Genomic DNA, 23,828 nt, shown 5'->3' with positions numbered 1-23,828 from the left:
TTAAAACATGCCTCATAAGCTTGTGTCCAGCAGCTTGAACTGACCACCAACTCAATACCTGAGACCTCTCATCTAGATTGAGATTATCTCTCTCAGCTTGAACGAAATTTTACCATTAAAGTTCGGATTTTTGGTGAATTTATAAATTTTCTTCAACATAGATTAGGGTTAGGATTTTCATGTATTTGTACTTTTTGTCAGAATTTGAACTTTTATATTTATCAAATGTTACTTCTCCTTAGATGCAGCCGTGCTTCACTCTGTTGCAGCACTTGCTACATCTTGGGAGGGGGGTATTGTGACAATTACGCTCACACACTCAATTAATTGTTCTTATATTCAAATTAAAACATATTTATATGTAAATTCAATTTATTTTAAAAAGTCATGGAAAATTTTATTTTGTTTCATTTAGCAACCAAGCAACCTCTTTCATTTGTCCCAGGTAAAGAAGTTTCTCTGCTTTTCAGAAAGAAAAAAAAACATAAGACGGTAACCGCACTAATAGACCACCCAGTTTTCTACCTCGCCAGTAAACGGTAATGGAATTTGCTATTGTTACTCCAGCCATACTGTCGCACTACCTAAGTACCTCGATATCGAAAATATCACGTCACAGACACACAGGAACCAAAATTTTTTATCTACAATCTTCGCAAGTGCTTATGAAACTCTTTAACATCACGTACTAGCCCAGAAGAGACGCTAGAAACCCAAGCCAAATTATCAACCGATTTTTGGGAAATGGTGTCACGAACTTAAAGCGGCGAATCAGAATCCGAAATTAAAAATTCACAAAGAGAAGAATGAAGCGTCTATTTTTTTTTAAAAAAAATAAAGAAAGCTGGGAGAACTCCCACACGGAAGAGAGGTTACTCTAAGTCGACACTTCATCGTGAAAACATCACCAACACGCGATTCATAAGCATACGTCAACTCATATATACATATATATATATATATATATATTTAAGTGTTTAAATTTCAGAAAAATGGCTAGCTAAACACCCGTTAGCAGCCAGCTACTTAAATCACGCGTTATCCACAGCAACTTCGTCGTTACAAGATTATTTATACAAATATTTAAAACATCGACAGATAGACATAATTCTTATCATCTTACGGTAACGCTACATAAATGGTGATGTTGAAGTGAGTCTGTGATTCTATATACGTTGATTTCCCGCATAAAGTGCAAAGACAGGAAAAGTAGTGCGATGTATGGCGGATATATATATAAACTGTGCGAGTGAAATTTAAGTGCAGATGGATTTGATAAGTGACGCATCGTTGCATTTCAACAACATGGAGATGAAGGACGGAGACACGGGTTCGATCCCCGATACTCGAGACAGATGCCTTCCCACAGGAAGACCCAGACGCTTCAGACAAACGAGGACCTCTTCTCCGGGAGTTGAATCCAGAGGAAAGCGGGGTCTGAGAAGGGACATTAGGAAGCATTGTGACGGTCAGTTAAGTACAGTGCAGTTTTCTTCTGAAGTGTGGAAATATAAGCGAAAGGACTTATTAAGGTAGGACAAAGTATTCTGTTATTTTCGCTTTTGAAGAAGGACTATGGCCAATATTTCCGTGATTCGTGATCTCCATACTCACCTTTTTCTAGAAACTTCGGGACATTGTTTATTCATACGGAACTGTCCGTAAACATTTAGAGCATTTTTTTAAAATTCTTTTTAAAAGAAGTAAACATATAGCCTAATGCCTTGGTTGCATTTCCAAAATTAATTCACTGATATAGGAACTGTTAATTTCATTCTTGAATAAGTACCATAAAATTTTTGATTATTTTACTAGTGAAATTTGTATACATTGATTTGATCTTCAATCATGCATTTATTTGTAATCGTAATGTGTCAATATTTAGATCCTTGAAGCCGTCATTATAATCATTTATATGCAATCCAGTATTTATTTATATCAAGTATGAATTATTTCTCTTTTAAACATAAATCGCGTTTAAGATGTGTGAATGTAATGTAATTTCTGTTTTGAGTAAACTATGATTTAGCGTCAAAGTCTAGTTTTTCAAATTTTAACAGTTGTATAGGTTGTGTTAGGGAAATATGTGTCAGAGCGGTAAACAGGCTTAATATGATTTTATTGTAACTTGTCAATTTTTATTATACTCATTCTTAAAAGAAACAATCAATATAAAGCTTCCAAAGACGTGCTATGTTGAGTAAGTTTCAGACAAATAAGTGTAAACATTCTTATCCCGTAATATCGTTAGAGTCTCGTAAATAAGGTAAACAAATTTAAGATACTCGAGTAAATCCCTTCGGAGGTACCTATCTGAGCAACGAACGCAGATAGGGTCCATAGCTATGGAGAAACGTGTATTCGCAAAATAAGGAATCAGAGAGAAAATCAGCAAGCGTCGACAATATAATTATTTTGATCAATTGGCCAAACTATAATAATGGTAGTACTATATATATATATATATATATATATATATATATATATATATATATATATATATATATATATATATATATTTCTGTGTAGTGTACTTGAATATGAAATATTTGTGTAGTTAGTGTTGTGTAACGATTTTTATTGTGAATTGTATTATTTACCAACTGATATAGTATGTGTACAAAGCTATGTTTTGTTTATGCAAATCTTTTAATATTGAAAATTCATTAGCGTTCATTAGAAACAGTGCACTAAATTTTCTCAAAAGCATACTATCGCTTCTAAACTATTTCTCCAGTAAGTCTTGCAAGCAACCTAAATCATTAATTCTTTCATTCCGCAATCCGATTCTTAAACTTATTTCCATTTCTTTTATTAATAAAAAGAGGTAGTAACTGTGGGCGAATTACTTAATAGTCGTTTATGTCTGGGAGGAAAACAATAAATCATTTTGCTAATTAATATTCAGTTTAATAGAAATTTTTGTTTGTATAACTACGTCATGGTAATTATAAAGAATCGAATATCGTCAGTTTAGTTGAGTAGAAATAAATTGTTGCTAAATTTTACAGTCAAGATAAAATAATTTGAATATTACGTTGTACAGTGAAGAATGTGTTAACAGAAATCATATTATTTGGTCAAAACAGTCAAAAGTCTGATTCATTTTCAGTAAAGTCAATTAATTCATTTTTTTTGTAAATCCAAATTAATTTTCTTGTTGATTTTTGTAGATATCACCTTATTCCTCGTTAAATTTATTAAAAGTCTATTTGACGTTAGAACCAAAGCATTTATGTGGTTATTATTTCAAAGATATGCCTATTTCTTTAACCGGTATTAGCATACCTAGAAGAACTGAAAAAGTTGAAGCACGGTTACATTGACCATCAGAATTTTTTATCTAAATTAACTCATTTTTTTTAAAACTTTAAATTGAACTTTCCTTGTTTGTTGCTTTTTTAACTATTTTTGCTATCTCCACACACTTCGGTGACAGGGTGATAGTCAGTGTAGCCAACTGAACAAGCCATTAGCGAAAAATCTTTCTTTCAGCTTTGCAGCTTGTGAGATTTTTGCTCCGCATGTTTAAATCACTTAACTATTAACTACGCACCTGTTTTCCTAGCGCCTTGGAGACACCGTTATGGGGAAAACAGGATCGATTAGACTTAGGTCATCTTTCGTTATATATATCATTTTTTTTTTATTCCAAACCATCTTAGCAAAACTGTATCTTTACCTTGGAGAACTGAAGTTCGAGCCCCGTGGAGTCAACTTCAATTCTCCAAACTCTCATTCATTTTTTTTATTTGTGTAATAGGCAGATGAGTTGTCGCTCATCAATACCATTCACTTTTCAAGTACAAGGTCAGGTATTCATTTCTCTGATGCATATTAGGCTCATCCGTGAGTGCCTTAATTATTCATTCTAGTTCAGATTAAATATGCAAATTAGAGATAAGGAATCGAATTCCGAAAACAATACGTTTCATATTCTTCGTCGCCCAAATACGTAAGATCTGCTTATTCGTAATATCACGCAGTAATTCTATTTGGCAGCCCGAGCAGAAATTTTCCTTTAATTATTAGTTATTTTCAATCGTTGCAAAACTTAGCGCCCGAGACAATAACATTATCATTACAAAACTTGGCTTCCAATACCGGAACCCCCAGTGTTACACTAGAGAGATGATTTAGGTGTCTATCTCTTTAGGAAGGACGGAACTTCCAACGATGTGAATTTCATTCACATCGGGGGTCCCGCACAGAGTTGGCGTGGGTCAATGAAAACTTGACCCACAACCCACCATGACCCACTCTGACCCACCACCCACCGTGACCCACTCTGACCCACCGTGACCCACCACCCACCATAAATCACTCTCATCCACTGTGACCTACTCTGACTCACCAAAATCCATCGTCATCAACTCTGAACACGATCCATGGCCTCTTCTGTACTGACTAAAGAGTTTACACTTGTAATAAAACAAGACTGTCAAATTGTCACTGATCGGAGTTTGAATTTCTAGTCAATCGCTCAAGCGCCACTCTGTTGCAATAACGGTGGATCTGACCTTTACAATATCAAATGGTAAAGTGTTTGTCAGTGAGGAAATTGAAGCACTTCGAGGTGGGGGGAAATTAGTGTGTGCCTAAAATATATTTGTACCAAGAGAGTATTCTTGCAAGTGTTAATTTCTGAACGCATTCAACAAGAAACTTTTATTCACAGGAAAATACCCCTGTACAATATGGAAAAGGTTATGGTTTCTCAGTTCACTGTATTTTTCTCACAAAAGACTTGAAAAATCAGTTTTTCATAGTGTATAAAGGTGCTCGAGTACCCTCTGTAAGAGCATCTCCATAAAGTATGCTCATAATTGTAATTTGTGTAATCACTAAAACACCACGTTAAATTTAAGTTACAAATATTCATTATTGCAATTATCATGAATAGTTATTCAAAGTAGTTTACCTAACGCAAAGAAGAGACTTATTAAAAAATTAGGTACAAAGTTAAATAACACAAATAAGCCATTAGTAATACAAGTATACATCTTCCATAACTCGTAATTTTCCACCTTAAAACAAATCTGAAATCGGGTTTATTTCCTGTTAGCCTCCAGAACTTTTTCGTGGTAAATCATCTGCAGCGGAATGATGTCCATCCTTCAGCCAAGAAATAACTAGCTCGTCTACTTTGAGCTTGTCTAGCGGTGGGCCATTAACATTGATGAACAACAAGTTAGACAATGTTTGAGCATTTAGTCTATTTCTAATATCAGTCATCTGTAAATTCATAAGGGGAAATCCCCGTTCGCACTCTGTCGTAGAAATTCATAACACTTCTACCCGATCGACAAACTGCTTGTTAGACTTAAGTCTGATAACGATTTTTCTCGGTCAGTTTTGAAATACTCAGCAAGAAGTATCATCTCTCTATCACCATACATCTTTTCCATATCGACCATGTTAGTTGGCAATGTCGACTCATGGAGAACATAAACTTCATCTACCACACCTTCGATAGGGAATCTTGTGCATAAATTATCAATTAAAGAGTGATAAACTGATGATTTCTTATTTGTTTATAAATTTAATTTTTGTAATTACACATGAAGATTTGATCCCATTACCAAGTTTCCTCCCCCCCTATAGAAAGCGAAAGGAACGAGGTTCCTGGAAAGTGTTCAGAGGTGAATGGAAATTTCTCTCCTTCTCCCCCTTCAAATACCACACTGCTGTTTGCTATGGGCCAAATTACGATAAATTTCAATTAAATTATCATAATATTATATATACAATATATTCGCATATAACATATATAATTATTTCCTTGATGAAATATCGATACTTTTTAGTGGAAAAAGGGATGAAATTTGAAAGTCCCAAATCAAGGTAAGTAGACCAACGTAAAGGGGAAAAAATAAGAGTAAAATTTTCCATATAATTATGCGTACGGTCCAAACTTAAAATTTCCGTGTAATTATGCTTACAGTACAAATTTGATGTCTATTTTTCTCACAACTTTATGGGTTGATTGCCCTGTGCTGTAAGCGCACCATATAATAAACATAAGCTTCAGCAATTATTATAGTAGAAAGCAATGTATATATGAAGCAAAGCACTGTATTTTTTGTTTCTGATTTTTTTCTTAACTAATATCGATCGTTTTCGATCATTTTTACAAACCAACTCACTACAATTTTCCATATATAGAAAGTGACCCACTCCATAAAGGAGAATTAAAAAAAAATGCTAGACACATTCTGTTTATTGTCAATAAAGAGTTAATACACTGAATTTCAGCTCCTTAAGTTTAACGGCTTGCAAGATACTCATTTTATTTTTCGCAAAAATTCGGATCCTTACTACCGCCTTAGGATATTATGTATTACAATGAAAGCAATATAACATCCCAGTTTGGATTAAGGCCTAACTATATACCAAAAGTAATTTCATTTGACTTTGCAATTTGACCGTAATGATCAGGCACACATAGTCACATTCAATTTTTTTATATAATACTTTATATACGTATTAGAGCGATTCAAAAATGTATTTTTTTTTCAGTAGCTAGCTCCTCTAAAAACTCACAGGTCTCGAAAGCCAAGTAGTAGTATAAGCCCTATTGTAATTATTACAATTACAAATATCAATATCCAAAAGTGCCTGAAGTTCTTTTTTCACTTGATTAGATAGACTCCTCAGCATTTGGGAGAGGAAAACTTGTCCCTAATTGTTTCAGAGACGTAAGCCATACCTCGTTGTAAAGCTTATGGGACACAGATTCCAACGAGGTAATTTTTGTGCTCTTTGTACCCAACTTCTATAAAAAGAAGAAGAAGAAAGTCAAAAAAAGTTGAAAAAATAAACTTTTTCGAAGTTTGTGGGGCTATGGCAACACTGTTATTTGTCGTAGGCAAGGGGGAACAAAAGTTACCTTGGAACATGTGTTACTTGAGCTTTGCAATGAGGTATGGCTCATATCTCTGTGACAATTAGGGGCTTCGCAAGGGCTGCCAATGTCAGGGTAGACGACAGTCCAACGAAAAATATACAGTAGGGTGACCAGACATACTCTTTTTAAGAGTATTATACTCTTTTCGAGGTTCATATACTCTATACTCTTTTTTCTTCCCAAAAATATCGAATTATACTCTTTTGTGCTATTTTCAATTTCATTTAACGTTTAATGCATTTTCCCATTGAAAATCGCATTTGTTTTCCTGTAAAAACTTGGACGATGACAATACTTTAATGTAAAAACATGTCTTCTAAAAATTCATAGCATATCAAATGAAATCTCGGAAACTGTGTCGAACGTATTAATGGGTACATTACGTCAGTTTTGTTTGGAAAATAAGGTAATCGGTTTTGTAGCTGATAATGCACCAGTAAATTTTGGAAGTATAAAAAATAAAACAACAGGAAATGTGCATAGCGAATTAGAGTGCAGGTTGAAGAAAAATGTTTTGCCTATCGGGTGTGGGGCTCACAATGGAATTTCTGTGGCGTGTTCGAGAGTAATACCGATCGATATTGAGAATTTGGTTTTTAAAATATAGTACCATTTCAGTATTTTTACTGTAAGGACAAAAATTTGAAAAACTTTTGTGAGTCATTGGCTGTTATTATGAGGGTCTTTTGTATCGCTCAAAGACGAGATTCTTGTCTCTGCTTCCGTGTGTAGAAAAAAATATACGTCAGTATGAACCACTTACGGGGGACTTTTTGAGTGATTAAAATGCTCCAATAGTCAATTTCTTTCGAGACGAAACAAGTGAGTTGTGGTTGTATTTCCTGCATACTCAGCTAATCTTGTTCACTGAAACAATTACAAAAATTGAGAGGGAGGATATAACAGCGACTGAAGTTTCTGATGCATATTTTGAACTTCTGAGGAAATGCAAAGATAGAATTGAACAAAACTTTTTTTCCGTTTTCTGCTAGAAATGTACTTACGAGGCTTGTAAAAGAAGGGAATATAAAAGAGGAATATGCCTACTCAGTGTCAAGAAGGTTTTAGTTTGAAGTGATAACATACTTAGAGACGTGGTCACAATGTTTCTTCGGAGAAGTAAACAAGATGAAACATTTACTACTTGACACATCAGTTACCTATGAAGAATTTCAGGAGTCGTTTGCATATTTCTATTAGCAGGCAAAACGTGTAGACAGTTCGTTGGAATTCAATGATAATGATATTTTTGACACTTACTGTGCAATATCCAGATGTGTTAAAGAACACCTTGAAGAATGGGGAGAGAAAAGAGACAATGATGGGCAAATTGAAAATAGTGTACAAAGATTTAGTGCGGGCTGGGTCAAATTTAAAAGTGATTGTGCCACTCGTGCAATTCATGTTTACTTTACCGGGCACTAATGTTGATTGTGAGAAGTTCTTCAGTGCTATTAACACTTACTGGAGCGAGGAAAAAAGTCAACTCATAGTGTCGACACTGGAACAAGTTATGAAAGTGAAGTTCAATGTAAGCATGACCTGCGAAGAGTTTAGACTGGCAATAAAGTATGACATTACTTACTCAAGAAAGCAAGATCGTCGCAGAAGTATGAATGATGGCGAGTAAAACTGTTTTAAGTATTTGACTCATTTGCATGCGCATTGGATAAAACACTGTAATTCATCTTGTCTTCATACTTAGTCAATTTTTTTTATATACTCTTTTGGATTTAAAAAAAATCTGGTCACCCTATATACAGGATGGTTCACGTAGGTACGATGTTCCGAATTTTTTAGTCCGTCGTAAGACGCCCTTCATTTTTTGTACGATGGTCACCAATGTCTGGCGTATATGTGAGCACTTTTTTCTTGCGTACGACAAATAACAGTGTTGTTATAGTCCCACAAACTTCGAAAAAATGTATTTTTTTAAAATGATTTTCTTCCTCTTCTTCTTTTAGACCGGTTCGGCACGGCTTGGGCACGGAGGGTACAAAAATTACATCGTTGGAATATATGCCCCATAAGATTTCCAACGAGGTATGGTTCATATTTCTGTGGCAATTAGGGGCGTCGCTAGGGGTGCCAACGTCAGAGTAGGACAAAATATATTTCGAAAAATTTGTACAGGATGATTCTCGTAAGAAACACGTTCGGTACTTGGTATTGAACTTTCGCCGTTCTTCTTTTTACATGATTGTACCCAATATCTGGCGTACTCGTGAAAATATTTTTTCCTGCGTACGTCAAGTAACAATGTTGCCAACCTCTCACAAATTTCCGAAAACAAAAAAATCTCATTTTTAAAAATATTCTTCTTTTTCTTCTTTTACGCATTTGACAGGGGTCCCATTAGCTCGTTAAAACCTGTGTTCGATAAGCTTTACAACGAGGTACTGTTCTTGTCCCTGTGACAATTGGAAGGGGTACTAGGGCCGGCAACGTAAAGGTCTACGATTTTCTTGAAATCCCTATTCGTCCTAAAAAGGTTAATTATAATATCATCCAAAATAATTAGGTACATACCAATCGATAAGAAACATCAAGCTGAATTAAAGGACATGTTTCATGGTAAATTCTCATCCATAATTTTCGAGAAAAAATATATTTTTATGACCCTTAGAATTATGTCGTTATTAACAATAGTGAAGGATAATTTTTAAGTCCTTGGAAAATATTATTTATTTATATATTTATGTTCTATACTTACAAAAATTACGCCGTTAAATAACAGATTCTATGTATTACGGTTTGTGTTCTTTTAACAGTGATACCAAAACAAAACGCACATATTTTTCTGCTGTTTGTAATAATATGGTATTGAAACTACGATAGAACTGCGATAGATGTACTACGTATAATGTAAAACAAAGTTTTCTAACACATTTCCACTGGTAAAGTCATCAAACAATCGCGTCATAGTAACAACATTCAATATCAGTAATATCCAGCTAGAAATATGTCACGCTGGAGCACCCTTCTATGACAGAAGAAACGGCAAAGAGAAACATGCAGAGAAAAGTAGGAAAGGAGACGATGTGGAGAATGGACTAAAGAAGTGTTGACAATATGCGCGATTGGCAAAACCTGTCTTATAAAAACCGAAAACTGGATTCTAGAAAAAACGAAATTTCAGTTGTCTCCAAAATCGGTTCGATCTTTTACCGAAGCTGGCTAAGATTTTATTTAATAGCAATAATAATAATAATAATAATAATAATAATAATAATAATAATAATAATAATAATAATAATAATAATAATAATAATAATAATAATAATAATAATAAATGAAACTTTCAAGTTTTTCACCGAAACAGATTTCATTTATCTCCAATATTTTTTTTATGAAACCACTGTCGGTGATTTTCGTCGAATCCGGTAATTTCTGTTGTTCTTGTTCTATTCACTTTCAAACAAGTTAACGAGAAAGAAAAAACGCTTTGTTTTTTTAGAAAATCTAACCGGTTTTAAAACTGAACCTAGTTTTTGATAGAAAGTGGAACCGGTTTCGAAAAAACAGCTTTTCGAAGGTTTTCAAAAACAGGCTTAGAGTCTTCTAAAAAGCCGTTTTTGTACCCACCACTAATACAAATGGCGCTGGACTTATGAAGTAGTGTTATCTGCAAATTCATTGGAGTTCTTATTTGCCTGTCATCATTACCAAGAAAATTACAATCTAACCATTTTGACATTGATATTTATCCCAAATTTAAGATCATTTTCTAGGCACTCCATGAACGCGAACGTTTTAAAATAGTTCATATGGATTCCAGGGGCGGATCCAGGACCGACTTCTGGGGGACGGTGGATTGTCTTACTGCTACTTTTAAGGGCTCCAAACTTTGGGATCGGTTTTATTTATATATATAAAATAAGAAAGCTTCCTCTTCTGGGGGGGGGCGATCGCCCTGATCCCCCCCTGGATCCGCTCCTGTCTCAAATTAGTATTAAACAAAGTGCATCAGTAATGTATTCAAGTTTGGGATCTTTTGCCATTGACATAAGCGGTTCTTTAAATATTCCAAATTTGAAGTCATTTTTCCCGTGACCACGTAGACGGATATATTCAAAAATTACTTTCATTGGGTTCCGAATCCTCAAATTAGTTTTAAAAAGCACAAAACGCAATTAGGAATTTATCCAAGCGTGTGAACTTTCTACAAGTGATATGGTGGTTTGTTTTTTTCAGAAGACTCTACCATTTTCCACATCTTTACTTGAAAAAAAATAATAGGAATAATCTGATAAGGGCCTACAATTTCTGAAAAAGGGCCTACTACTGTATCAGCGCCATCTGTCATGCATTTTATTGAAGATGACTAAAAGAAGTCTTTAGTCCAAGATAGTGTATGAATAACTCACTATTCGTCGTCGGCAATTCAAAACCTACTATGTGACATTTTTGATCATTTCGAGATAATAGTACTATCTGGTGCAGTTTTTAGACTCTTTTAGACTCTCTAATTTATTGTTACTTGAGAAGGTATCAAGTTACGTGCAGCATCTAATATTACTGATAACATTATTTTTATAAAGCGATAAATCTAACCAGGCTACTGTTTTTCGTTTCTCCTGAAAAATTTATAAAAATGCACATAGCAGGTTTTGAATTGCCGACGACGTATTGAGAATAATAAAATTGAAGCTCAATGGAGTAGTTCCAAGGACTATTTGCGAAAAGCTCAATCAACGTGCCTATAAGTGTTTAATTTCAGTTAAGTTATTCTGATGTTTAGAAACTGGACAACGATAACATGATAGTTTGAAGAAGAAGAAGAAGAAGAAGAAGAAGAAGAAGAAGCGTAAAGAGGGAAATAGGACTAACAGAGTTTTAGATAACAGTTCTAATTTTTACAAAATCATCACTTTCGTTGCAAGTACATCCCTGACATGGGGAGTTGAAACTATTAAGGGGGATATACACATTCGATTGGAGAAGTGACATTTTCTCTTTGGGTGTGCGGCTCAGTGGTTAAGAAAGAAGAAAATGAGTAGGGGAAAATCCACAATAAAAAAAAGCGAGGAACAGAGAGACACACCTCATCGCCTTCACAGGAACTAGCCAAATTATGGCATCGTAACTACTTATAACTTCCATTTCTCTCAAAATTTTTATCGCATTTTCACCAATTCCCAGAGAATCTGTTTACTGAATCTTTCTATTATAAGAACGGAAATGACTACTATATGTACGGAGTTAAAACTATGAATTTTTGCACTAAAGTTCTCAAAGGAAACAAAATAAAGAGGTTCCAAAGAGACAAGAGGTCCAGTTTAGGAAGAACGGAAATAACTAATGAAGCCAACATGAATTCATGAAGTTCACGACTTGTACGTTCATCTTACAAAGGGAAGACTTTGAAAATATTATATATACTCGCTATGGACTGTAAGAACCTAGTTTCTTTTTTTTTATTTGGAAGAAGTAATTTAATAACTACATCAATATAGAACGGAAGTTACGAAAGACTACTAATGTCTTTCCTGCTCAGATGCGTAATTCAGAGACAAATTTGTCCAGAATAAAAATCAATTTCTTGCTCAAAGTGCTACATACTACAGTGAAACATACCTTCAACGGATCTCTTATTAAATGGAAATTTGCCTTAAATGAAATTATTTTTCGATCCCATGGAATTAGGGTTGAAACTCGCGCTAAATTCTCTTCATGAAACGGAAACAATGTTATGCAGACAACGGAAATCATAATGATCCTTTTAACGGAAAATTTCAAGTTTCAGAAAGGAGAGTTTTTAGACGGTCTATTAGAGAGCAGGGATATACAATACACGACGTTGTCAGCGAAACAGACATGATGTGCAAAGCAGTAAAGAAAATCTGAAAAGAGAAAACAAAGCGCTGAAGAAGAGGAAAATGACATTGAGTTGAAAGAAGAGTATAGGCTAAAGACTTATTAGGATGCTGGCAACAGTTTGATGCAACTGCAACAATTTGTCTTTCGTTGAAATGACATTGATGTTCTTAGTGTGGTTTCTTAGGCTAAACTGTTCATGAAAAGTCGAGCAACCAAGCAGAGATGCATGTAGAAACTTCTCCTTCATTATTATAAAATAAAGTTAACATGTGTACACTATTTTTTCCCTGTTCATTGTATGTTTTGCGTGTATTAATTCATACTAGTAATATTACATTGTAAATTGAATAAGACACTTAGAGCATACAGGGTGGCCCAAAAGTAGGTACACCCCTGCATTGATCAAGTATAACATTCTAGCTTATAGGTTTATTTGTTTCGGCTGTTCCGAGCTTAAGATATAAGTACCAAGATATTAAGAACAAATAATAAAGAAACTAAGTCTACCTTATGAATAGCAATAAGAAATGAAATAAAAAGCAATGAGTTGATCCGTACGTGACTGTATACCTACTTTTGGGTCACCCTGTATATATATATATATAGTGGCGGATCCTAGGGGGCTATAGCCCTCCTTGACGCTCAGGTATACACTGGATAAAATGAGCTTGAATCCTGCTTTACACTGGATAAAGCTGCAAACTATGATTTAGCCCCTCCCTTCCTCATATCCTGGATCCGCCACTGTATTTATATATAGAGGTATGGGTATGTGTATGTATATTTATTTGCATATGTCTACCTTTATTAACCGGAAATTATAATATATATACACATACCTATATACATTTCTACTACCCTTAACGGAATTTTAGCAGATCACGTTCGATTTCGCGAAGGACAGGTTTTACTATACTATTTCAACCTGATTATCTTACCTTTTTGTTTTAATGAACGTGCATAAAAATTTCGTCATATTTCGCATGTCGATAACAGTACAGTATACGCATGTCATTAATAGTTGTGACTAGGACTTAAACGGCGTGACAAACATCTTGGCATTTGAGGGCGGCGCTCCATGTTTCCTTTAAATGCTGCTAGCAAATGAGAGGCCAGCGGTATTGCCACGTTTATGTTGTACACATCCACGTCGATTCCTGCCACCTAATCGCGCTGTAGTTTGTCTACTTAGCTATAGCCACACCCCTTTACCAGTTGGCAACGTCGCGCCAGAGCTTGCGTTTTATTCGTTTAGTTGAAATGCTAAGATGTTTGTCACAGGCTTTAATACCAAGAGAAGTATGTTCTTAAACTAAAAATACAAATCACTGAACAAGGCAACGTTTATTTATTTATTTATTTATTAAAAAATAATAACTGTGTAACAGTTTCGCCAACTATCTGAACATATTGGCTTCATAAGCACTGTTGAAATGGCATTGATAAGACAGTGTCTGATAAAGCCAATATGTTCACGTAGTGGGCGAAACTTACAAAGTTATTATTTTTTAAATAAATAAATAAACATTGCCTTCTTCAGTAATTTGTATTCCTAGTTTAGGTTATTTAGGATAGCAAACATAATATGAACCAATTAAGTATGTTCTAAAAGATAACTTATCATCAGATGATTAAACAGTGCAAAATTATCATAACTTAGAGAATTTTAAGCCATGCCCACCGACTACGTGGGTGTTCAGGGACTCCAGTACCCACACAAACAATCTTACGGGTGCGCCGCACCCACAAGATTTTTAGTTTGGACCAGGGTTTTGAACCCGTTTCTCTTGCATTTAAGTCAGCCGTTAACTAGTTACCGACTGAGCTACGGCGGCCCCAACTTATCCTTATAGTACCGGCATATTTTTACTTTATCATCGTACAGCCCTTTATGACAGTGTTCATAAAAGATTTAAACTAAAAATAAATCAATCAAATATCGAGACTTTCCTGAAAATATATGGGCTAACACATCCCGCCATTGATATGCATCCACATAAATTTTGGAAAGTTAGCACCGTTATTTGGAGCAATACATTGAAACTTCAATTATTCGGATTAATGAATTATGTGCGTTATTCGTATAATTAGGTAAATAATGATAGTAAGAGTTATATTCTGAGATTTGAAATTCTCTAAAATCCGATTGTTTAATAAAAAGATAGTCTCAGTGGACAATAAGTTCACTTTTACTGTGAAAGGTTAGAGAGAAAATAAAGAAAATTTCAATTAAATATAAATTTTAACGTTGGTTTAAATAGAAATTATATTTTTACAAACGAATAGATACAGTTCACATTTCAATACTTTTTTTTTTCTTTTTGTTTGAAAATGGCATTTTTATTTTCTGTCATCGATCCAGATATTTGACAAATGGAGTTCAGATAATTGAAATTACACTGTATCCCGAAAGTTACCGGATAAAACATTGTTAGAAAAATTCTACTACAATCTTAAACTTTTCACTTGTCAGACGTTGAGCTAATAGTACTGTGCTGAATTTTTCTGCAATCCTGGAAGGATAACGGAGCTTCGCGCTGCCCTCCACTCCTTCTTCATGATGAAAAATAAATTGTTATCCAAATAATGATTAGCAATCCTCACTAGGAGTCGTTGAAGGACTATACAGGGCGTCACAAAATATTAATTTTCTAGTGACTCGTACGTTTGCCCGTTTTCCTGAATTATTTGAAAATTTCCATATTTGACACAATTTTTAAACTTTATCCTATCTCTTGAGGTGAATTAATTTTGGATCCCATGTCCCCGTATTAAAGAAACAAACAAACAAACAAAAATGGCAGCAAATGCCAAATTCAACCCACTAAATGCAGGTAAATCTCAATTCTTGAAATTTATGTTGCTTTTTAAAGAGTTTGGTTTACCAAAACTATTTTATGTATTTAATCCGTCCATGTATCTGCACGTTCGGGAGATAGAAACTCAGAAATTAGTTGATAGCCCCATCAATTTTGGCCAGTTTGTACAGGGTCAGGCCTTAAGAACCGACCTCGTTGATGGGCGCGATCTATTCACCGGAAGTAGTAGAAATCAATCATTTCCGGTTTTCACGTTGGTCACTATAGAGTAAAAGCGGTAATAGATAACGTGAACCGGTTTTTCTGCAATCGATTAAGCGTCCCTCTCCACTTTTCATATCTCTACTGAAACAAGAAGTGGTAGATATCTAGTATCCTTCTGGTTCCAAAATTAATCTTTAAAAAATATTACGATAAAGAAACCAAACTTCTTCAGGTGATGTACACATGATACTGCTACTTACTTTCTTTTCCTACGTAGATATTTCTCTTTTAGAGACATCAAAACACCTTGAGATTTTCTGCAATCTCTGAGTACTCTGCAATCATACTATCTAAGTTACTTGTGCAACTGTTCTGTGTAATAAAATGTTTGAAATCAAATAATGTTTTATTCATTCACAATAGCCTAAGGTCGGCAGTCTCCCTTACTTGAAAAAAAAAAAAATGATAACCTTAGCGGACTCGTAAGGAAATTCCGATACTATATTCACTTTTTTTGTGGATGTTTATGATGTTTGTTATGCAATTTAGCTCAAGAGTGATAAGAAGGATGATAAAACTTCTGTCACTGGCTTCACTCTGCGAATCTTGTTTTCCTTTATATATGTGTGTGTATGTGTGGAAGGAGGGAGTGGTGGGAGATTTGACAAAAGGCCATTCTGGGTCAAGCTGTCCGAACTGTGCGAGACACCGGAGTTTGCATTTAACTCATTTGGGACCCAGCCCGAGACCATGAATAGTAAAGATGAATTCTGTTGCTGTTAGACCATACATTTGCAGTAAGATGTGTTATAAAGTCTCAACTAAACTCATAGACATGTAATGATAATAAAGCATTTCATCCATTTGAAACAAAACATACTGCAATAGTCATCTACCAATATTTGTAAAGATAACGAGTTGATTTTCTGTGGTTCTAACGGGTAATAAATGAAAAATCGTAAAATTTGAATTTCGGTTCAGTTAAGTGCACTCTTGCTGCAAACTTTTGCGATATCTGTTATGTGAAATTGAATAATAATGATTCAACAGAGAGGAAATAAACTTTAGTACTGAGGCTATATAAGACAAGATCTATTGATTAAAGTGTGATGTGTTTGATTAGTCTGGTTTTATCCAAGTCTTGATATATTCACTGTGGACAAATCCGTGAACATACACATAGAAAGCACGAACGTTAGCCACTAAGTTATGAAGGGTTAAGCGGCTCATAGTAAGTTTCCAATCAAAAATGAAGTGAGAAAAAAAAATAAAAAGATGAAACAACAGCTTGTAAGATGACACTACAATTTCAGTCACACAATTTATTTCGAGACAATCAAGACAAGATCGAGACCTGGCCCCCAAGATCGAGACTATCTGTTGATCGAAGTAAAACCAAGAATGAGACGAGATGAGAGAGATTCAGATTAAAATTTGTTAATTGAGACAGGATCGAGAGTGTATGAAGTTTTGTCTCGTCTCTTCTAGATACCATTCCTATGCTTTATCGTAGAAAGACTTCGTTGTTTATGTTACATGTCTATACTAGGTATTATAATATTTCATTATGCTTATGTGATACTAATGTTGCTATTTTAGATATTAGCCAATTATTTGTAAATGCTACAAAGATGTTGTGAAATTTTGATATTATTATATTTTACTCATGTTATTATTATGTTCAAATCTTTTGTTGTCGCAAATTCTGTCGAAGAATTCGAAGCTTAAAATATATAAATTAAAACAATAACCATGCCTGATGTCCTGTATGGTAACAAAATATGATCGCTTGCTCTGAGGGAAACATGTAGACTAAAATTATTTGAGAACAAGATCCTGAGATGAATATTCGGACCCAAGAGGGACGGGAATGAGGAATGGAAGAAACTTCATAACGAGGAACTACATAATTTATATGGTTTATCAAACATTGTTAGGGTCATCAAGTCTAGGAAGCTTAGGTGGGCAGGTCATGGGGCCAGGATGGAAAAAAGGTAGGAACGCTTTCAAAATGTTAACTGGAAGACCAATCGGAAAACGACCATTAGAAAGACCTAAGCTTAGATAGAAGGACAACATTAAGATGAATTTCGCAGAAATAGGAATACAAAATAGAAATTGGATCCAGTTGGCTAATCATAGAAGCCAATGGAGAGCTTTTGTTAAGGCGGCATTGAACCTTCGGGCTTCATAGGCCATAGCGTTAGTTAGTTATATTTTACTCTGCTATTTGATATTGTGAATATATTTGATATTGCTACTTGTAAACAGCAAAAATATTTTGTTGTAAGACTTTCATTTTTTATTTATATGGTATTTTTCAATATAGTGATCTGCTATTGTTGTGAGCGTTTTAGATTATTCTATTTGTAAGTACTAGAAATTTAAGTTGCGAAACTTTGATATAGTATTTTATTCGGACATTTAATGCTTTTGTGCTTGTGACTACATTAGATGATGATGTTTGTAAGTACTAAAACGATTTCGTTCCAAAGTATTGGTATTTCATTGTGGCTATTTCAGCTATCGCTATTTGTAAGCCCTTTTAAAAATTGTGTTGTAAAATTCGTATATATATATGTTATTATAACTATTGAATTATAGCTAATTTTGGCAGCAAACAAGTTTGTGGGAACATTAGTATTGATTACTATTGGTAGTGTTAATAGTATTGATTGTTATTAATAATATTTTCAGAATTATAAGACTACGTTGTAAAATTCAATAAACAATTTTAAAGAAGGTTAGTTATAAGGTACCTCTGTCACTCACTGAAATTCTTTCTCTCTATATGTATACCATATAAATATATTCTGAATACATTTCTCTTTTAAAATTCGTGATCCTAGCAACCCTGATCACACGACCTCGTTTGACGTTCCTGCTTTGGAGATATTTGTCGGCAGCGATTGTCTGACCTCGTTCGGCATTGGCTGTAACCAAGTAATTCGCTATTTCGGAAGCTAAATCGCTGAGGTAAAACCATTTCACCTTGTCTATTTAGTCTGTGTTACAGAAAAGGCATATTGTATTCTCTACAACAGGAGGTTGGGGGAATGGTGGGGGGGGGGCACAAGGGAAACACGAGTTTTGTCCCCACTACTATACATCACCAACCATTTGAATCTATTTGTATAGATGTATATATGTGTGTGTGTGTCTTTCACATTTACAGACGGAAATAGCAGCTACACATGTAAAACGAAGTAAAAGATGTTTATGTTTTGTCTTGGAAACAATGTCAGATCAGTTAAAGAATAAAGAAAGAAAAACTAACAAAGAAAAAATACAAAACTAGTCTGTGTCCTACTTCATAAAATTTAAAAGTTATTATTTATTTTTAACAAAGCATCTAATACAGCATTCGTACGTATTTCGAACGCGGAACACCAATATAATACTGAGAATCCAGTAGGCGTGCTGATACTCAGGCCGGATTTAGGGGGGGAGTGCAAAGGTGCACGTGCACCCCCCTTCGTTTTAAATATACATATCTAAAATGAGAAGCTAGCAGTGAAAATAGCAACACATTCTGACACTTTCTGCCATCATGTTTCAGTTTGGGGCTTAAAAGAAAGCAGAGCTTTGCAAAAGCAATAGTTTTGATTTTCTGAAGGTTAAAGGAAAAGGATTCACCAAGCAAAACTATATAACATTTGTCAAGTAGTGAAGAAAACAGAAGCTAGGAGGAGCGAAGAACATTTTTTTTCTTGCATTTCACTTGCGACCCTCTTTAAAATACTCCCCCCCCCCCACCGTGTTACGTTTTAGTGTTGTCAGGGATAATGAATATTGTCACATGTCACTTTAAAGAGTTTCAGTATGATTGGTTATTTTTGGTAGTTATTGGTGCACCCCTGCTTAGACAATCCTGGATACGGCCCTGCTGATACTTATAAATTATCATATACAATTAGAATTTTAGACAGTTAAGATACATTAAAAAAAAAGTAATATTTTAAAGAGTAGTACAATAGTGCTGCAAGACCTGCTCCCCAATAAACATTAGTTTGTTACAGGGGCGCACATACGCGGATTAGGGTCCACGAGTCCCGATTCCAAAACTTCTTAAATCAACATACATTTGCACACTTTCTTAACAAAACTACAATTGTTTAACAGGAAAATGATAGATATAGCATATAAATTTGATCTTACACTTCATCTGTACTCTTTCTCTTATAAAAACAATCTAGTTCTCTCACTTTTTAAAAATAGATATAAGTAGAAGTATTTTACAATTACTTATCGTGTTTTTTGGTGCAGAACAATACCCAATCAATAATATATAGATTTTGTGGCTTGTATTGGATCTCTCTCCCCAAAGTTTGGACTTCCAACAATATGTCATTAAGTCTAAACGAGGTTCAGGTGGACAGATCATGTAACTAAAGCGGAAAAGGTGGAAAGCTTTCAAAAATTGTAACTGAAAACTCAAAAGATCATTAAGAAATTCTAGATGCAGATGGGAGGACAATATTAAGATAAATCTCGCAGAAATAAGGATACAAAGTAGAAACTTCATTAAGCTTCAGACGGAAGTCAATTGAGAGCTTTTGTGAATGCCACATTGAACATTCGGATTCCATAGACAATAAAATTAATTAGTTAGTGCTTAGTAGTTTATAAGTAGGCCTACACTGAGAAAAAAATTGTAGGTGGCGTACTTAAAAAAGATAAGTTACATGCGTAAATCCTGTAGTTTTTGGACTTAACGTACAGCAGACGTATAACTGAAAACGCATGTTTTATAATACTTTCTGTATAAGTGTTCCATCTATACGAACTTTCCGTATGAAACAATGTAGGTCTGGATCTCACATGCAAATGGACGTATATAACATATAGCTGACGAAGGTAACATAAGTATATGCATGTGATATACGGAAAACTATTAGATGTCAGACATCCTGCAACGGCATGATGTAACACCTAAGGGCAGTGCCTATGTAGCACACGGATAACGTATGCTCCGTACTGATTTCTATAGTAAGCAAGAGGATACCGTATATTTGTACAGTATACCGCTGTCCGGAGAACGGATTTCTCTCTGTGTATTTATGCATAACAAACCAGATTGCTTATTGATTCAGAAGTCTTTGGAATTAGCTGATTTATGATTTTCATAATAAATGTTAAATAACACGCCTATTATGTAAAATACTATTCATATTTTTGTGTCAGCATTGTATTCGAGATAATTCTTTTTTTATTAATATCACACAAGTGGGCTTTATAAGATTGCAATATTAGTACATCCGTCCGTTCGTTACTCCACAAGACAATCTTTTATTTTTTTAGGAACAAATAGTAGAAATTAATGTCAATTCTGTAAAAGGCAGAAAAAATAAATTATTTATTGTAAATGCTACAAAACGCAAAATATGAAAAATGAATAGCGAAATTCTTCAAATGTGAAATATAAAAATTTCTTACTTTCAGCAGAACCTTAGTAGCTATAGGTCCAGGAGGCAATAGTTTAAATTTTTATTTCACACTAAACATTTTTTAAATATATCCTACTCATATCAAATCTATCCGGGAACTTGAGTAGAGGTTTATTTCACTGTGAAGTTGAAAGGCAATAGTGTCCAATTTTTTCGTTAGCAGCACCAAATATAAAGACTGTCGAATCAACACTGATCCGGCGGGAGCTCAAGTGTTTTGGATTCCATGTTAAGCTGTAGGTCCACTTCTCATATAGCCTTATTGCTGACAGAGACGCTAAACTAAAATTCAACTTGAATCCGTGCGGAACCACTTTGCTATGTACTGAAGTAACAACTTAATTAACTGACATTGCCTATCGGTATACGTAATCTAAACACATTTGTTATAACTCAATGAACTTCACAGTAAAACGCTAACCAAGAACGAAAATGAGTAGGAGAGATATGTATGTTTTGCCCCACTTTGCCCCCTCTACCCCCTAACTGCCCCCAAACATATATGAAGCCGCCACTGACCATTGAACTTTAACACAGAAGGATACCCCCAAGTGAGACTGAATATGCTTTTATGACATTTAAAATCATAAAAACTTACATCTAAAAACTTATAACTTATAGGGCTGTCTTTGATTGAAAAAATAGTTTTTGTTTGATCGAAATCGGTTCAGAAATAGCTGAATTATAAGAAGATAAAGTTTAGTATGTCGCATAGGCTTTTATGACATTTAAAAATCATAAATAAATTTTCAAAGTAAAAAGCAGCAAAACCTGTGCACAGGTGGACCTGAGAGGACTTACGCCTTTCTCTTATTTGTTTGTTTGGTTTGCTTTTGGCTGCCTCTCAGGCTCCTTTTTCTGTTTGTTTCTCTTTCTGCTGCTGCTTCTGCTGCTGCTTCTGTTGTGCCTCCGTTTCTCTTTCTGCTGCTGCTTCTCTTGTGCCTTCGTTTTCTTTTCCCGACTAGCGCTAGTCTCCATTCACGTCAACTCAATCTGATTTGCTGCTTATAGATGAGAGAGTGAAAATCCTTCTTCTGGCTTGGAGGCGACTCGAACCTGCGACATCCACGCCGATAACTACTTACAGCTGGCCAGACTGCAAGCGAGAGCTCGGCTAACACTACGCTCAAGAAATCAAGTGAAAATTAGTCCTTATATATGAACAAATACTTCTACAAGCAACGCCATCTATTAGCAAAGTGATAAACTACATGATATACAGCACTATCTACTGAGTAACTGAGTAACTTCTTAAAATGTCCACCTAGCTAGTAAATATAGCTAAAGCATCAATGTTCAAAAAAAGAAAAAAATGTCAGTGTTGCCAACTCACTTGTCCAATATTATAGTGTTTACCCAAAATATTTTTAATAGGGTAGTCTTACGTCCCCATAGTTATAATGTGCTAACTCATCAAATAAAAAAGTTGGCAAATTTCTGAAAAAAAAATGAGTTGGTATACACTGCAAAAAATAAAATTCATAAATTTGAAAAATAAAAAATACTAGCATAATCTACATAAAATTCTAAGACTTTTTTAAAGAATAACATTTTTCCGAAAACTCAAAAATAAACCCGTAAAAAATTCCCGAAATTTTGATTTTTTCTAAAATTCTCTGTAACTTCACCGAATGTTAACCGATTTTCAAAATTCAAACGACATTCGACAGAGAAATAAATTTGCCATCTTTTGACTGTATTGTGGGTTGCATACCTCTAAGGATACTATTCTGAATTTGTTATATCTCCGTTGTTTATTAACCGATTTTCAAAATTCAAACGACAATCAGTAGACAAATAAATTTCCTATCTATCGAATGTCTTATAAGTTGCATAACTCTAAGGATATAATTAGAAAAACTCAAATAAATCTCTTATTTATACATGTATCTTTAAAATTCGAATGACATTCAAAAGTACTGCTTCTCCTTATGCATTGTGTATGTTTAAAGATTTCAGTTTTATGGCTTTATAACCATAAAACACTTAGAACATACTTAAAATTACAAGTTCGGATACTGATAATGGAATCTTCTGTTAATCTCGTTCTCTATAGGAAACAATGACTTCTTAAACTCTGTCCACTGATCGTAATTCAAGCTGAATAGACAACCGTTAATATCAAAAACAACTTGAACTTCGGTTTGCACATTTTTCACAATTACATTGAAATTGTTAGTCAGTATAAACTTCTTTTGAGGATCCATTCTAATCACACCATTTTTTGGTTCTGACAACATATTTTTGTTCATTTTCATTCATTTTTGGATTTACATACAGAACTCAACAGTTGGATAGTTTTCTTTTAGACCGGTGTATTTGATTTTTATTCCATCTTTAACGATCTCATCAATCATTTTATCTGTTAAGTGTTTTGTAAATCTAGGTGGAAGAAATATCTTAAACTCTTCACATTCAACTAAAATGCTCTTCCCAAACTTAGTTTTAATCTTTTCTATTTTCACAATCTTATATTCTGTATTTAATTCTAATTCTCTTAATCCAATAACTTGTTTTTGCTCAAGACTTCCAAGCTTGTTTAAAAGTTCAATGTGACTCGCCATCGTATTTATTATATAGAAAATCAAAAATATTTAATCATTTTCGTCAATTTGGTTTGATGGAAAAACT

General features: G+C 34.3%; 1 long non-coding RNA gene across 1 annotated transcript in view; it reads right to left on the bottom strand.

Annotated features, from left to right (window-relative positions):
• LOC145694032 (uncharacterized) overlaps positions 1-16,136 on the bottom strand; it is a 75,859-nt gene extending 59,723 nt beyond the window's left edge. Inside the window, exon 1 of the long non-coding RNA XR_014132894.1 lies at positions 16,011-16,136. This is a non-coding gene — a long non-coding RNA (uncharacterized LOC145694032). The remainder of the gene's footprint in view (positions 1-16,010) is intronic.
• Between the last annotated feature and the right edge of the window lie 7,692 nt (positions 16,137-23,828).

This window comes from Thermobia domestica, chromosome 9, assembly GCF_964235325.1.
Source record: "Thermobia domestica chromosome 9, izTheDome1.hap1.1, whole genome shotgun sequence".
In the NCBI taxonomy this organism is placed as follows: Eukaryota; Metazoa; Arthropoda; class Insecta; order Zygentoma; family Lepismatidae; genus Thermobia; species Thermobia domestica.
Note: the sequence above shows the minus strand (reverse complement) of the source record. Positions and strands in the feature narration are given on the sequence as shown.